The 16,003-nt window shown below is 43.7% G+C and overlaps 1 protein-coding gene and 1 long non-coding RNA gene across 2 annotated transcripts in view; both read right to left on the minus strand.

The window, feature by feature from the left end:
• The window catches only part of LOC138786638 (uncharacterized), a 93,343-nt gene that overhangs the window by 64,066 nt on the left and 13,274 nt on the right, over positions 1–16,003 (minus strand). The gene's annotated exons all lie outside the window — the stretch shown is intronic.
• LOC138786882 (uncharacterized) lies at positions 4,567–9,235 on the minus strand. Its single transcript, XR_011362237.1, has 2 exons — positions 8,223–9,235; positions 4,567–5,537 (listed from the first exon to the last, which is right to left on the minus strand). It is a non-coding gene; the product is annotated as an uncharacterized lncRNA (long non-coding RNA).

Here is a 16,003-nt window from a genome sequence, read left to right on the forward strand (position 1 = left end):
GTAGTAGAGGTCCCACAGCTCTCCCAGTATCCTGTATGTCATTGTAATGGAGGTCACCCAGCTCTCCCAGCATCTTGTATGTCAGTGTATAATGGAGGTCACCCAGCTCTCCCAGTATCCTGTATGTCAGTGTAATTTAGTTTACCCAGCTTTCCCAGTATCCTGTATGTCAGTGTAATGGAGGTCACACAGCTTTCCCAGCATCCTGTATGTCAGTGTAATGGAGGTCACACAGCTTTCCCAGTATCCTGTATGTCAGTGTGATGGAGGTCACCCAGCTTTCCCAGTATCCTGTATGTCAGTGTGATGGAGGTCACCCAGCTTTCCCAGCATCCTGTATGTCAGTGTAGTGGAGGTCTCACCTTGCAGACTTTACTGCACCCAGCAGCAGAATTACTATAGTTTAGGAGCCTATAGGAGGGAAAAGGGAAGGAAGTTGCTGGATAAGTGCGGAGCCTGAGATGTCTGTCTGGCAGGTTCTGAGGAGACGAATTGTAGCTGCAAGAAATCATCCTGGTGGTCCGGGCCGCATGGAGACGAAAAGGAAAACGGTGCCGTAGATCAAAGAAAACAGCACCTGTGAGTCACTGAATGATTATTTTGTATTCGTTTGAACATTATCTCTTATTATCTTTTATTATCTCTTATTATCTTTTATTATCTATGCCATAATACACACCCTGCTTCTTCCTAATAACCCGAATCCTGATAAAAGCCCCCCTTCCTTCCCCAGGGCTGAACTGAGTGTGTGAGTGTGTGTGTAAGGGGAGGGGGGGGGGGGGGCGCCCTGGTATTACCTGCTGATGGGAGGGGCTGCTGATCCTCCAGCATCACATCCTTGTACTGATCCTTGTGTCCTTCTACAGACTCCCGCTCCTCCATGGAGAAATAGACCGCCAAATATACCTTAAAAGACAAGACAAGTTCACTTAGGGGTCACGTTACATGCTATCCATAGAAGTCTATGTATATAGGAGGGGGAGGAGGAGGATGAAGCTTCCGAGTGAGATAGATGTAAGAGACACAAACATGGCGGCCGCAGTATTATACATGTCCCAACAATGAAGCTGTAACACTCCGGGCTTATTCCCACCTTCCATGCACAGTCTGTAAATAAGGAGGATGTGCTACAGAACCGAGATCAGAGTTCCCGGCATCATGTATCACTGTGATGCCGATGTGGTGATTGGTGGATGTTATCAGCTTTGTTGTACAGCTCAGCCAGTGATGGGACAGTGGTGACGCCAGTGCTAGTCCAGCACACAGGTGTGGGGTTGGTACCTGCTTTGTTATGTGGCTGGCTGTATTCCCCAAAATGGTGGGTGACCTGCCGGGTTGTAGTGGGCCCCTTGGGCTCTTGTCACAGTAGTCTTGAGTGGCAATTGACCCACCCGGAGTATCGGTACCGACACCCACAGAAAGGGGAAAAATAACCCAAGATGTGCGGCTGTTGTGTATAGGTGCTGGTGCAGAGGAAAGGATGACTGAGTCCCAGTGATATAAAAATATAACAGCTTTACCGTACACTCTCTTGACTGTATGTATGTGTGTATATATATATATATATATATATATATATATATATATATATGTTGTGTATATATATATATATATATATATATATATGTGTGTGACTGTATGTGTGCGTGTGTGTGTGTGTATATATGTGAATGTATATATGTGTGTGTATATATGTGACTGTATATATGTGTGTGTATATATGTGACTGTATGTATGTGTGTGTATATATGTGACTGTATGTGTGTGTATATATGTGACTGTATGTATGTGTGTGTATTAGGGATGAGCGAACCGAACCGTTACGAACCAGATTCGTTACGAACTTTGCAAAAAGTTCGGTTTGGTACCGAACCGAACTTTCAAAAAGTTTGTTACGAAGATCGTTAAAATCGCAACAGCGTCGCAAAACTGTATTGTTTTCACAGAATGGAAGAGGATATAAGGAATTATTACTCCTATAATCCTTTGTATCCTGTTATTATGTGAATATCAAGGTGTGTGACGTCACTCCACGAACAGGAAGTGCCAGAGCGTCCATGCTCTTTCTCATTGTGTGTCTAGACTGCAGAGAGAGAGGAGATGTACGTTAGGCAGAGAGGGAAAACACATAGATTACATATCCAAACAACTGGATAAGTACAGGGAGAGATAGAGAAGGAGTATATATTGTTTGTGAGAGAAGCCGGAGAGAGGAAGATAAAAAAAAAAAAAACGTAAGATCCAGGGAAGGCTTGATAAACCCATACATAGTGAAAGAGGCTGAGAAATCAAGAGTTAGGTAGAGAGAGGGAGAGAGAGGCATCTAACTCAAAAATTGTGATATCTAGGGAGAGATAGGGAGATAAAAAAAAAGAAATAGGGAGAGAAAAGTGAGAAGAGTCACTCAGGACACGTAGCATTGAACCAGCTACTGTTCCGTGACTGAGAGGAGACGCTAGACGTTGCTACTCTGCTGGGTGCCCTTAACCGCATATAGCCGCAAGCAAAAAAATTATAAAAAACTTCAAAAAAAAAAAATAAAAAAAAGTTTGTTTGTTTGTGATAAGCTGTTCTAGGTGACGCTAAGTCAGCGCCCCACAAAAACTGTCAGTTTGTGCTCTGCTGGTTGCCGTCACACCCGTTTAGCTACCCGCAACCAAAAAAGTTTAAAAAAACTTTAAAAAGTTTTTTAAAAGTTTGTTTGTTTGTGATCAGCTGTTCTAGGTGACGCTAAGTCAGCGCCCCACAAAAGCTGTCCGATTGTGCTCTGCTGGTTGCCGTAAACTCCGTCTATCCACCCGCAACCAAAAAAGTCTCTCCTCCATAATACTGGCCTGGAATCGATCAACTGCTGCCTCCTCCTGCTCTTCAAGTAGTCTGTTTTTAATTATACTGGCCTGGAATCAATCAACTGCTGCCTCCTCCTCAAGTAGCCTCTCATTAATACTGGCCGGAATCAATCAACTGCTTCCTCCTCCTCCTCAAGTAGCCTCTCCTCCATAATACTGGCCTGGAATCAATCAACTGCTGCCTCCTCCTCAAGTAGCCTCTCCTCCATAATACTGGCCTGGAATCAATCAACTGCTGCCTCCTCCTCAAGTAGCCTCTCCTCAATAATACTGGACTGGAATCAATCAACTGCCGCCTCCTCCTGCTGATCAACTTGTCTCTTCTCAACAATACTGGCCTGAGAGGCGAGCAATCTACTGCTGTCTCCTCCTGTTCCTTGACTTGTCTCTTCTCAACAATACTGGCCTGAGAGGCGAGCAATCTACTGCTGTCTCTTCCTGTTCCTTGACTTGTCTCTTCTCAACAATACTGGCCTGAGAGGCGAGCAATCAACTGCTGCCTCCTCCTGCTGCTCAACTTGTCTCTTCTCAACAATACTGGCCTGGGTGCAATCACGTGCTGCCGCATCCTCCTTGTAAGCTTTTTTTTTCAATATTTTTTGTCAGTATTTTGGCACTTTTATTTACTATATTTTATTATTATTTCTATAATTAATTTTTTTTTCTCATTATTTTTGCACTTTTTTCCCCCTACTTTTTCATTGTAATATCAACTGCAACTAAACGAAACTAAACCCTATCACACTCCCACTATTGTAGCTGCAATTATTCAGCCGTTAGAGCAAGGTTCGTTTTTGGTTCGGTTCGGACCAGTCCGAACTTTACGAAAGTTCGCCGGATCGAACCGAACCGAACTTTTCAAAAGTTTGCTTATCCCTAGTGTGTATATATGTGACTGTATGTATGTGTGTGTGTATATATGTGACTGTATGTATGTGTGTGTATATATATATATATATATATGTGTATGTATGCAGGGCCGGCGTTAGGGGGGGGCAAAGAGGGCAGTTGCCCAGGGCCCCCATCCCCCGGGGGCCCCCTGCCCGAGTTACAGTGAGTGTTAGGTGCAGGAGCGCACAGACAGCGTCCTGCAGCCTCTGTCAGTGATCCCTGGCTACAGCTTATGGCTGCTATCAGGGGTCACACAGAGGCTACAGGACGCTCTGCTCCGGAGTGTGTAGCTTCCCCCTCCCCCTCCCTTCTGCACCATGTGACCTGGTCTTCCTGGTGAGGCTGGTGTGGCAGTCGGGGCGATAGAGGAGAGGGCTGCAGGTTGCAGGGTGAGGATCCCAGCCTCCTGCTTCTGCTGCCATGGACAAGGACAACTACACCCAGCATGCTGTTAGAGGGGGTAAGTATACTGTACATGTAGTGTGTGTATGAATGTAGGTGTAGGGTACAAACCCACACACCGTATACACAGCAGATACGCAACAAATAAGCAGCAAACACGCAGCAGATTTGTTGGTACAGATTTGATGCTGTGTTCAGTTATTTAGATCTAATCTGCTGCGTATTTGCTGCGTGTTTGCTGCGTGTTTGCTGCGTATCGCAGCAGTAAATACGCTGCATATACGGTGTGTGGGTTTATACCCTGTCGAGGTGCCTTCCCAAAGAAGGCCTACTGTTGTTGGCTGTCTCCTAATTAAGTTGGAGAATGGGTCCGGATCCCCTCTCCCACACCATGCACTTAGAATGAAGACACAGACAACGTATCTTGCAAACAAGTCTGGTGTAAATGGCCCCAGTTTTTATTATGGTGATCACATTTTATAGACAGATAAAATATAGGGTGGTAACAAATGCTAATAAGACATAGATGAGGCGGTGCTAGTGATTTAGATATTCAGTCATGCGCAATGGCATCTATATTAGTATTCATTATTATTATTCAAAAAGGTTAGAATAACACATTCTGTGCAATGATACTTTCACATTATTCCCACTGTAACAGACAGGCAGCTTTCCTCTGAGAATGTCCTTAAACACTGATAAACATGTCTCTGAGGGAAATAGTTCTTGAGACAAAACATTCTTTCTAGTGTCATATCAGAAGTTTTCTAAGGTAAGCAATGTTCCAACTATCTCTGAGAACCCACCTTTGTTTATACAGAAAAAAACCAATGGATATGAATGTAAAATGCAAAGTCATATACTATATACGTCGTCAACTTCAAAAAACTAATAACTACGGATATATTTTGACAGATATGGTATTAAATGTTCAATTAAAATTGTTTACATAAGGATGTTGATACATACATAAGGATGCTAAAAAACATTTGTTATCTGCTTATGAGAATTATAGAATAACATTTATTTTCTGCTGGGAACAGGTTCAGTCACATAGGAGAGTTCCATAATCTCGAGACCAGCTGTATATCCTTGAACAAGTTCAGTGAAAGTTCCATGAGAAAAAGTCTTATTGTTTCTTTCAAACTTTGGATGGAAAAGGATTTATTTTTCTTTCAAACTTTGGATGGATTAACTCATTCCTCTCAGTGTCCCCCCTTTTTGGCGATGATGAAGAAATCTGGGTCCTGGACAGGATTAAATCCCAGTATGCACCCTAAACACTCTCTGACCGGCGAGGGTTGTCAGGGTGCGGATGCTTCTGGGTCCAACACCATCACCTAGAGCCACATGGGCATATCCTCCTCCAAGAAATTTCCTCATCATAACGCCAATCTAGAAGGAAAAGAAACAAACATCATTACTTATAGAGTATAAGATTTAGTCTTTGTAACTTTCTGACAACAACAGCATAATCCTTTGATTACACAATAGACCAATAAAAGAAACAACATGATCTGAAAAACTGTTTGTAGTATTCCCATGAACCATCCTCCCATACCATTGAACCAATTTGCAGGATTTAAGCTAGCTAATGCCCCTGACCACCATTTATCCTGGTCTGACAGAATCATCTCATCATGTTTTTTCCTTAGTTGTGCAATTTTATCCAGTCCTGCTGTGATTTGCACTATTCCCTGATCATTTACATAATGACAACATGTAGGGCCAACTACCTGACACATTCCCCCTTGAGCAGCAGTCAGATAATCAAGCACCACAGTGTGCTGGTTAGTAACTACCATAAGTTGCCTCTGTACTGCTACTGAGGTGTTAAGTATATCCAGTATGTCAAATATCTGATCATCTAAATAGTCTGTGGCTTCAACTAATTTGTCCCAAGTTTGCATCACCATAGGATACAGAAATAAAGTACTAAAAAATTTGTTGAGAGTTATAGATGGCGGAACAAACTTACAGCAGATGAGATAGGTAGGTCTGCAATAACCGAAAGAAAATACTAAACAATGGGTGAGTCTGTACAGTATACATAAATATACAGCTTAGTTACAACAAAACAAATAAAAGCTTATTATCAATACCCAAAATAACATATATATATGACAAATACCTCTCCGGATTTTATCAAAATAACCAAACCTTATTGTCTTATCACTGTATATAACAGACGTGACTCTATAACAAGGACTTTAAAAAGTTTCTGAAAAAGGAAAGTTTAGATGTGAGCAAATCTTATCTCATGGCAAAATTAAAATAAAAAGTTGATTGACACATAAATTAAAAACAGCACAACAGGTAAATGCAATAAAATCTCCACAATGTGACCTACTATGTAACCACTAGATTCACTTATAATAACCAGATAGTGAATTCACAATCTTCAGTACCGGATTCTCAAAATTTCCACTTCTTTTTAGTCTTTTTACTTTATTTTGTACCTAGAAAACGTCTTTATGATTAGATCCCACAGGTCTAATGACTGGTCGCATGGTCACATCTCTTCCTGTACATAATCATATAGTATTATACATACACCAATAATATGAAGTGACTGGGCGCTTATTACCGATATAATATTTGGATCCTACTGAATTGTCTCTTGTCTGACTGAGATCATCACATATTACACATAAGATAACCACCATAGAAATAAAAGCAAAGTGTAAATGATACATCACCTAAGGTTTCAAAGCCTTTTTAGAATAATATATCATATGATCCTTTTTGTAATAGTAGCATTGGTATGGATCCTTTATCCTTAAACCCATCTTTTGACTGACAGGCCTCTTTACAGACACTTGGACTCTTGGCCTCAGTTATATCGCTTCTTTTAAGGCCACTAGTATCACCTCAGACATTGGCTTTGTTGTCTCCCATAGTTTTGGCTGACCTGTAAAGAAGACACCAATACAAACAAGGACATACCTATATAGGCCACCTGTGGCAGGTGGATGACGTCCACTTACATTCCCTGAAACAGGCAGGAACAGACTATGCAGACAGGCACTTTACCGTGTTACTTACAGTAGGTTATGGCAGGTGTAGACGATACAGCCGTACACAACCCTCTCTGCTATATTTGTTGTCCCCTGGGCCGCCCAATGTGAGGATACTACACCACATTACACATGGCTTCCTTCTGCTGGTTTTGTCAGACAACTTACAGTGGGATACAAGGCAGGCGGCAAACACAGTTACTTACTTACTGTCTGACTGCCATCTTTACCCTGTACCTCCTCTTGTTTCTTGGACTTTAGTCCAAGTATTGGGGTTAAAAACAGCATCGTGTTGGATGTTAAAATATTTCAACATTGCTTTTGCCCTTTTTGCTTGTTCTTTGCCATATCGGCAGGTCACTATGTGGGTTGCAGAAACCCCTTTTGATTCTGTGTGTCCCATTTTATATTACTTCGTGATCGTATAACAGGAGGCACCCAGAATGATCAACTGATGATTTTCTTTCTTGTGTCCTGTACGTATAACAGGAGGCACCCAGAATGATCAACTGATGATTTTCTTTCTTGTGTCCTGTACACTTATGACCACGGATCACTACCAGAAGCTGGGACTTAGAATATTCCACGGTTCAGGGCTTCCTTCTCTTATGTTGAAATACACTCTTGCTGCTATGTAGATTGCAAAACAAGTTACCCCAAGTATACAGAGGACAGTAATTAGCATATCACAGATCTTTCCCTTGGAAACAACCAGACCACTGTCCAGCGTCCTTGTATAGTTAGGCTACTAGGCTCATTCCAAGGTGGTTTTAGCACTGGCACTGTTCCCACTGCACAACGCTCCGTGTCTATGAGGACCTGTGACAACCACGGCCGGGCTCTGGGTAACAGTTTTAGCCTGAATGAGCAATTCTTCGCCTACTATATACTAACCCTCACAGGTTAGGACAAACAGACATAGAACAGCCAACAAGAGGAGAACAAAGTTCAAATTAACACGCCTATCGTGAGTTCACTTTGATAACTTACTCTGCAGAGGTAGGTAAGAAAAGATGTGAAGGAGGAGAGCACAGAAAAGAGTAAACAAATTTTTTACTCTTACCTGGCCAGGTTTTGTGGTCTCCTTGTTCACCTCTCTCTCCCCTGGTACAGCAGTGCAGGTCATCCGATCTCCCGATGTAATGGGCGTGTCCCTGTTCAAAGGGCGCCAATAATGTCGAGGTGCCTTCCCAAAGAAGGCCTACTGTTGTTGGCTGTCTCCTAATTAAGTTGGAGAATGGGTCCGGATCCCCTCTCCCACACCATGCACTTAGAATGAAGACACAGACAACGTATCTTGCAAACAAGTCTGGTGTAAATGGCCCCAGTTTTTATTATGGTGATCACATTTTATAGACAGATAAAATATAGGGTGGTAACAAATGCTAATAAGACATAGATGAGGCGGTGCTAGTGATTTAGATATTCAGTCATGCGCAATGGCATCTATATTAGTATTCATTATTATTATTCAAAAAGGTTAGAATAACACATTCTGTGCAATGATACTTTCACATTATTCCCACTGTAACAGACAGGCAACTTTCCTCTGAGAACGGCCTTGAACACTGATAAACATGTCTCTGAGGGAAATAGTTCTTGAGACAAAACATTCTTTCTAGTGTCATATCAGAAGTTTTCTAAGGTAAGCAATGTTCCAACTATCTCTGAGAACCCACCTTTGTTTATACAGAAAAAAACCAATGGATATGAATGTAAAATGCAAAGTCATACACTATATACGTCGTCAACTTCAAAAAACTAATAACTACGGATATATTTTGACAGATATGGTATTAAATGTTCAATTAAAATTGTTTACATAAGGATGTTGATACATACATAAGGATGCTAAAAAACATTTGTTATCTGCTTATGAGAATTATAGAATAACATTTATTTTCTGCTGGGAACAGGTTCAGTCACATAGGAGAGTTCCATAATCTCGAGACCAGCTGTATATCCTTGAACAAGTTCAGTGAAAGTTCCATGAGAAAAAGTCTTATTGTTTCTTTCAAACTTTGGATGGAAAAGGATTTATTTTTCTTTCAAACTTTGGATGGATTAACTCATTCCTCTCAACCCGTATAATGGATGACTGTAGTGTCTGTTACATGTCATGTGTATAGTGTGTGGACTGGATGGTTTGGATCTGTATAATGTTTTCATGGATGTGTTAGTGTGTGTGTATATATATATAATATAATTAGTGTGTGTATCACCCCTGCTGACTCCACTGTGCATTAGAAATGTTGAGGTAAATACATTGTATATAGGAGCTGCAGCCGTTCTCTGGCCTCATCCGTCCTATGTAATTGCTGCAGGTGATCGGTGATTGGCTGCAGCTCCTATGTATAGTGCATGATGATGTCACTAAGGTAATACCGTGTATTTTATTGAGAAAAAAATAAGGTGGTGGTCACTGTATGGTGGTAATATTGGTCCGTATATAGTGTCATTATGCAGCGGTCAGTCTATGGTAGTAATATAGGTCTGTATATAGTGTGTATATAGAGTTATTACCACCATAGAGTGACCGCCACATAATGACTCTATATACAGTATATACAGACCAATATTACTGCCATAGAGTGACCGCACCTAATGACTCCATATACACTATATACAGACCAATATTACCACCATAGACTGACTGCCACATAATGCATAATGACTCTATATATACACTATATACAAACCATTATAACCGCCATAGAGTGACCGCCACATAATATTGGTCTGTATATAGTGTATATAGTCATTATGTGGCGGTCACTCTATGGCAGTAATATTGGTCTGTCTGTATATAGTGTATATATAGAGTCATTATGTGGCGGTCACTCTATGGCAGTAATATTGATCTGTATATAGTGTATATAGAGTCATTGGGGGAGATTTATCAAACATGGTGTTAAGTGAAACTGGCTCAGTCGCCCCTAGCAACCAATCAGATTCCACCTCTCATTCCTCACAGACTCTCTGGAAAATAAAAGGTGGAATCTGATTGGTTGCTAGAAACAACTGAGCCACTTTCACTTTACACCATGTTTGATAAATCTCCACCATTATGTGGTGGTCATGGTGTGTGCTGGTCTTTATATAGAGTCATTATGTGGTGGTCACTCTATAGCGGTAATATTGGTCTGTATATAGTGTATACTGTATATAGAGTCATTATGTGGTGGTCACTCTATAGCGGTAATATTGGTCTGTATATAGTGTATACTGTATATAGAGTCATTATGTGGTGGTCACTCTATAGCGGTAATATTGGTCTGTATATAGAGTCATTATGTGGTGGTCACTCTATAGCGGTAATATTGGTCTGTATATAGTGTATACTGTATATAGAGTCATTATGTGGTGGTCACTCTATAGCAGTAATATTGGTCTGTATATAGTGTATACTGTATATGGAGTCATTATGTAGCGGTCACTCTATAGCGGTAATATTGGTCTGTATATAGTGTATATAGAGTCATTATGTGGTGGTCACTCTATGGCGGTAATATTGGTCTGTATATAGTGTATATAGTGTCATTATGGGGCGGTCACTTTATGGTGGTAATATTGGCCTATATATAGTAAAGTTTTCTTCAATTATGGTAAGGAGGTAATATTTGGTCCTGATATAGTGATTTTTTTATTTTATTTTTTAAAACAATGCATATAAATAGTTTTTGTGTTTACACAACTAGTGACAGTCCTAACATGTAGCAGCGGTCCTGACATGTAGCGGCAGTCCCAGCATGTAGCGGCAGTTCTGGCATGTAACCTTCTGAATTGACTCAATGTGACTAAGGGCCATAATATACGGAGCGAAAATTGTCCGAATCCGGCCGATATCGCTCTGTGTATATAGAGACAAAAGTAATCAAATAATCATTGTCTTTTGGCAAGTGTAAAAATCATTGGCCGATTGTGCGTATAACATAATAAAGCTGTTACTTACCTGATCACGGGGAACGTGATCAGGTAGTATATATCTTTATTGTTCACTATATACAGCAAGGGCTGCACACACATCACTAATGAGATAGAGATCTGATGGCGGCTTGTCTCTCTGAGAACAAAGAGGTTGGGCATTGATTTTTCATCAAGCCTAACCCCCTATGTCCACTGATATCATCTGTCAGAGGACTGTCCAGAGAGCCCCATACACCTTACACTGATGGCCGAACCCACCACGAGCAGCAGATGCTACTAACAAAAGTGTAAAGTGTATGGGAACCTTAAATTGCTGCTACAATATTTCAGCATTTGGGTCCCCACCTTCAACTTTGCCCAGGGCCACATTTAGTCTAAAACCGGCCCTGTCTGTATGGCCTCTTCAGCTCCCCCCCCCCCCCCAGCCCATGCTGCTGTAAATAGGGTTTGGTCGCATACAAGGGGACATTTAGTCTTTGATCCGGCGCGCGGGGGGAGGGGGGGGTGACAGTGCCGTCTAGTAATATACAAAACCTCTTCATAGAGGAGACAGAGGAGGACACTCACCTGTTTCCTGACTTCTTTCTTCTTCTACAACTTTCATGCAGCCATAGTCCATTAGCGCGCACTCCTCGTGCCGACCCCCTCCACAGGCGCGGGACAGCTGCTTCTCACCTCACTTACCAGCTTTGACTGACAGTCGCAACAGCTGTCAAGTGTCTGTGGTGGGGGTTGGTGCCTCATCGACGAGTGCTCGCTAAGGAACTATGGCTGCATATATATATATATATATATATATATATATATATATATATATATATATATATTATATACTGTATATACAGTATATACCCAAGTAGTATGTAGGGTAGCACACTTTAATCAAAGATCTTGCGGTGCCAACCAGTATGCGCCCCTGTGACCATAGGTGCTCCCAAACTATACCCTACAGGTGTACAGGACCTCCACCGATTAGACAATACAGGTATACAGGACCCCATAACTATACAGTACAGGTATACAGGACCTTCACCAACTCTACACTACAGGTATACAGGACCCAGAACTGTACAGTTTAGGTACACAGGACCTCCACCAACTGTACACTACAGGTATACAGGACCCCGAACTGTACAGTTTAGGTACACAGGACCTCTACCAACTCTACACTACACAACAAGGGCATAGATTGGCCACCTGTTCTTGAAAAAAAAACATCAAGCCCTTAGCTCCCCCTGTAGATGGAGAAATGAGAGCGCAGAGTTCCCTCTGAGTTTTTGTAACCCGCCCCCCCCCCCTGCGCACGTTACAAAAGGGTCAGCATGTGATTGTAGGAAAATATCAAGTACTCAGAATGAGGTTTCCAATCTCTTGTAGGTAAAATATGGTGGAATTAATTCTTCACCAAACTAGGAACAAAGATGCTGGAGCAGGAACGCAATAACAACAGGGTCACAAGAAGCGTGAAGGAAAGAAAATGGCGCAAAATAACTGCCCATAAACTGAGGCCAAAGGAAGGAAGGAAGGCTGAAAAACGAGAAACAGACAGCTGGGTAGGATATATAAAGCTATTACTCACAGAGCACAGTGTCAGATCCGGAGCGTGTTCCCTTCTTCCTCTGTATTTCTCACCACTCAGCTGGGCGCTCAGGACTCTTCAGCAATCTGCTCTCTTCTTGTACAATGTCCCTACGTGTTTCCCGCTTTACCAGCAATCATCAGGGGATAATTCACACAGCAAGGAAAGCAGGTCTGTGCCGCACTGATGTCGCCCGAACACTGAGCTACACACAGTAACTTCTATCTGACTGGAAGTCACAGCTGCTACATCCCCCCTGCTCCAATGTATTCCTATTCCATGCCAGCCCCGCCCCCCACCCTCTCAAGACAAAGTCCTGAAGTTCCTGATTATCTAAGCTGTATATGTGTAATGTACATGTAGCTGAGCTGTATATGTGTGTAATGTACATGTAGCTGAGCTGTATATGTGTAATGTACATGTAGCTGAGCTGTATATGTGTGTAATGTACATGTAGCTGAGCTGTATATGTGTGTAATATACATGTAGCTGAGCTGTATGTGTGTAATGTACATGAAGCTGAGCTGTATATGTGTAATGTACATGTAGCTGAGCTGTATATGTGTGTAATGTACATGTAGCTGAGCTGTATATGTGTAATGTACATGTAGCTGAGCTGTATATGTGTAATGTACATGTAGCTGAGCTGTATGTGTGTAATGTACATGTAGCTGAGCTGTATATGTGTAATGTACATGTAGCTGAGCTGTATATGTGTAATGTACATGTAGCTGAGCTGTATGTGTGTAATGTACATGTAGCTGAGCTGTATATATATGTTAGGGTTAGGGTTATTCCCCCCTGGGGTTAGGGTTATTCTCCCCCTGGGGTTAGGGTTATTCCCCCTGGGGTTAGGGTTATTCCCCCCTGGGGTTAGGGTTATTCCCCCCTGAGGTTAGGGTTATTCCCCCCTGGGGTTAGGGTTATTCCCCCTGGGGTTAGGGTTATTCCCCCCTGGGGTTAGGGTTATTCCCCCCTGGGGTTAGGGTTATTCCCCCTGGGGGACTTCTAGTATAAGTACTCTGATCTCTCATTGAGATCTATGATACATAGATATGCAGCATAGATCAATGAGATAGGCACTTTGATTGCTTCCGGCTGCAGCAGGATGTGTGGATCGCTCCTCCAGGACAACGTCCCGGAGCAGCGATCCTCCCCACTAGACACCAGGGAACGGCTGCATCAAGTAATCGGATGCAGCTGTCAACTTTGACAGCTGCATCAGATTACTGTATTAGCGGGCACAGCGATCGGACTGTGCCTGCTAACAGCCGTGGCTGCGGGCTACACGTGGCACCCGGGACTGCGGTGGTTCAGAGCGCGGCGGCCACGCGGCCCTGCTCTGAATACATGGAGGCGGCCCTGGACGTACAGGATCACCTAGGGGTTAATGAGCGTTATGTAAAAGGGATAGAGAGTAATGAAAATGTTAGACAAACGTTATGGGGAAATTAAATGAGGTTATCATCAACCCGAGTCTAAAAGTTACCAATAATTCTTTGTGTTCAGACTAATCTGTCGCAGTATTGTCTAACCATTACAGTAGGTAATAGAGAACAGTAAATGATATCGCCACAAGATGAACAAAGCAGAAATACAATAATGACAGATAACTGCGAGATACCTGAGATATAATTTACTCCATAAAAGAAAACTCCTTGATGAGGGAGGCGTACGGGGGTAAGAGCACGGTCTGCTGTAGAGAAAGTTATACCAGTTACTCTAATAGTCCACGTGTATTCTCTATATTATGTGTGTTTGGCCGATAGTAGAAGAATGGGAGCTCGGTTACCTTTTCCGAAAAGGAACTAAACCACCGAAACCCCATTTTACAGATATTAGATACAATTCAGCTACCGAGGCGAGATAGTGAGCTGTACGTGTGCAGCACATATACGGGAAGATGATGTAGACTATGGGTAATACCGCTATATTCCAGGGGCGGAACTACCGCCGTAGCAGCCGTAGCGGCTGCTACGGGGCCCCTAACATCAGGGGGCCCGTGGCCTTGGCCCCCCGAAGATGACCGCTTGCAACACCCGGCGGCCGAGCGGGCCTCCCTGGTGTTCAGTGTTCTGACTGACAGCGCGAGAAGCCATAGGCTTCCCGCCCTGTCAATCATTATTGGGACCGCAAGCAAGCATTCTGCTTGCGATCACAAGAGTGTCCCACCCAATGAGCAGCTCTTTGGTGAAGTCCTGGCAGCGTCATCGCTGAGCACTCAGTGTGCGCCGCCGCGGCTGGGACTTCCGGTACTAAGAACACAAACCGGAAGTCCCAGCCGCCGCGGCGCACACTGAGCGCTCAGCGATGACGCTGCCGGGACTTCACCAGAGGGCTGCTCATCGGGCGGAGGCAGAGAGAAGAGGAGACCGGCGACCGACGGGGGAGCGGGGGGTTAGGTGAGTTATGTGTTTGTTTTTTTAATCAGAGGGGTAACACTGCGGGCTATGTGGGGAAGGGGATGCACAACACTGCGGGCTATGTGGGGAAGGGGATGCACAATACTGCGGGCTATGTGGGGAAGGGGATGCACAATACTGGGGGCTATGTGGGGAAGGGGGTGCACAATACTGGGGGCTATGTGGGGGCTGAGGATGCACAATACTGGGGGCTATATGGGGGCTGGGGATGCACAATACTGGGGGCTATGTGGGTAAGGAGATGCACAATACTGGGGGCTATGTGGGGAAGGGGATGCACAATACTGGGGGCTATGTGGGGAAGGGGATGCACAATACTGGGGGCTATGTGGGGATGGGGATGCACAATACTGGGGGCTATGTGGGGAAGGGGATGCACAATACTGGGGGCTATGTGGGGGAGGGGATGCACAATACTGGGGGCTATGTGGGGGAGGGGATGCACAATACTGGGGGCTATGTGGGGAAGGGGATGCACAATACTGGGGGCTATGTGGGGATGGGGATGCACAATACTGGGGGCTATGTGGGGGAGGGGATGCACAATACTGGGGGCTATGTGGGGAAGGGGATGCACAATACTGGGGGCTATGTGGGGATGGGGATGCACAATACTGGGGGCTATGTGGGGAAGGGGATGCACAATACTGGGGGCTATGTGGGGGAGGGGATGCACAATACTGGGGGCTATGTGGGGAAGGGGATGCACAATACTGGGGGCTATGTGGGGAAGGGGATGCACAATACTGGGGGCTATGTGGGGAAGGGGATGCACAATACTGGGGGCTATGTGGGGAAGGGGATGCACAATACTGGGGGCTATGTGGGGAAGGGGATGCACAATACTGGGGGCTATGTGGGGAAGGGGATGCACAATACTGGGGGGCTATGTGGGGATGGGGATGCACAATACTG

The sequence above is a fragment of the Dendropsophus ebraccatus genome, chromosome 3 (genome assembly GCF_027789765.1).
Source record: "Dendropsophus ebraccatus isolate aDenEbr1 chromosome 3, aDenEbr1.pat, whole genome shotgun sequence".
Lineage (NCBI taxonomy): Eukaryota > Metazoa > Chordata > Amphibia > Anura > Hylidae > Dendropsophus > Dendropsophus ebraccatus.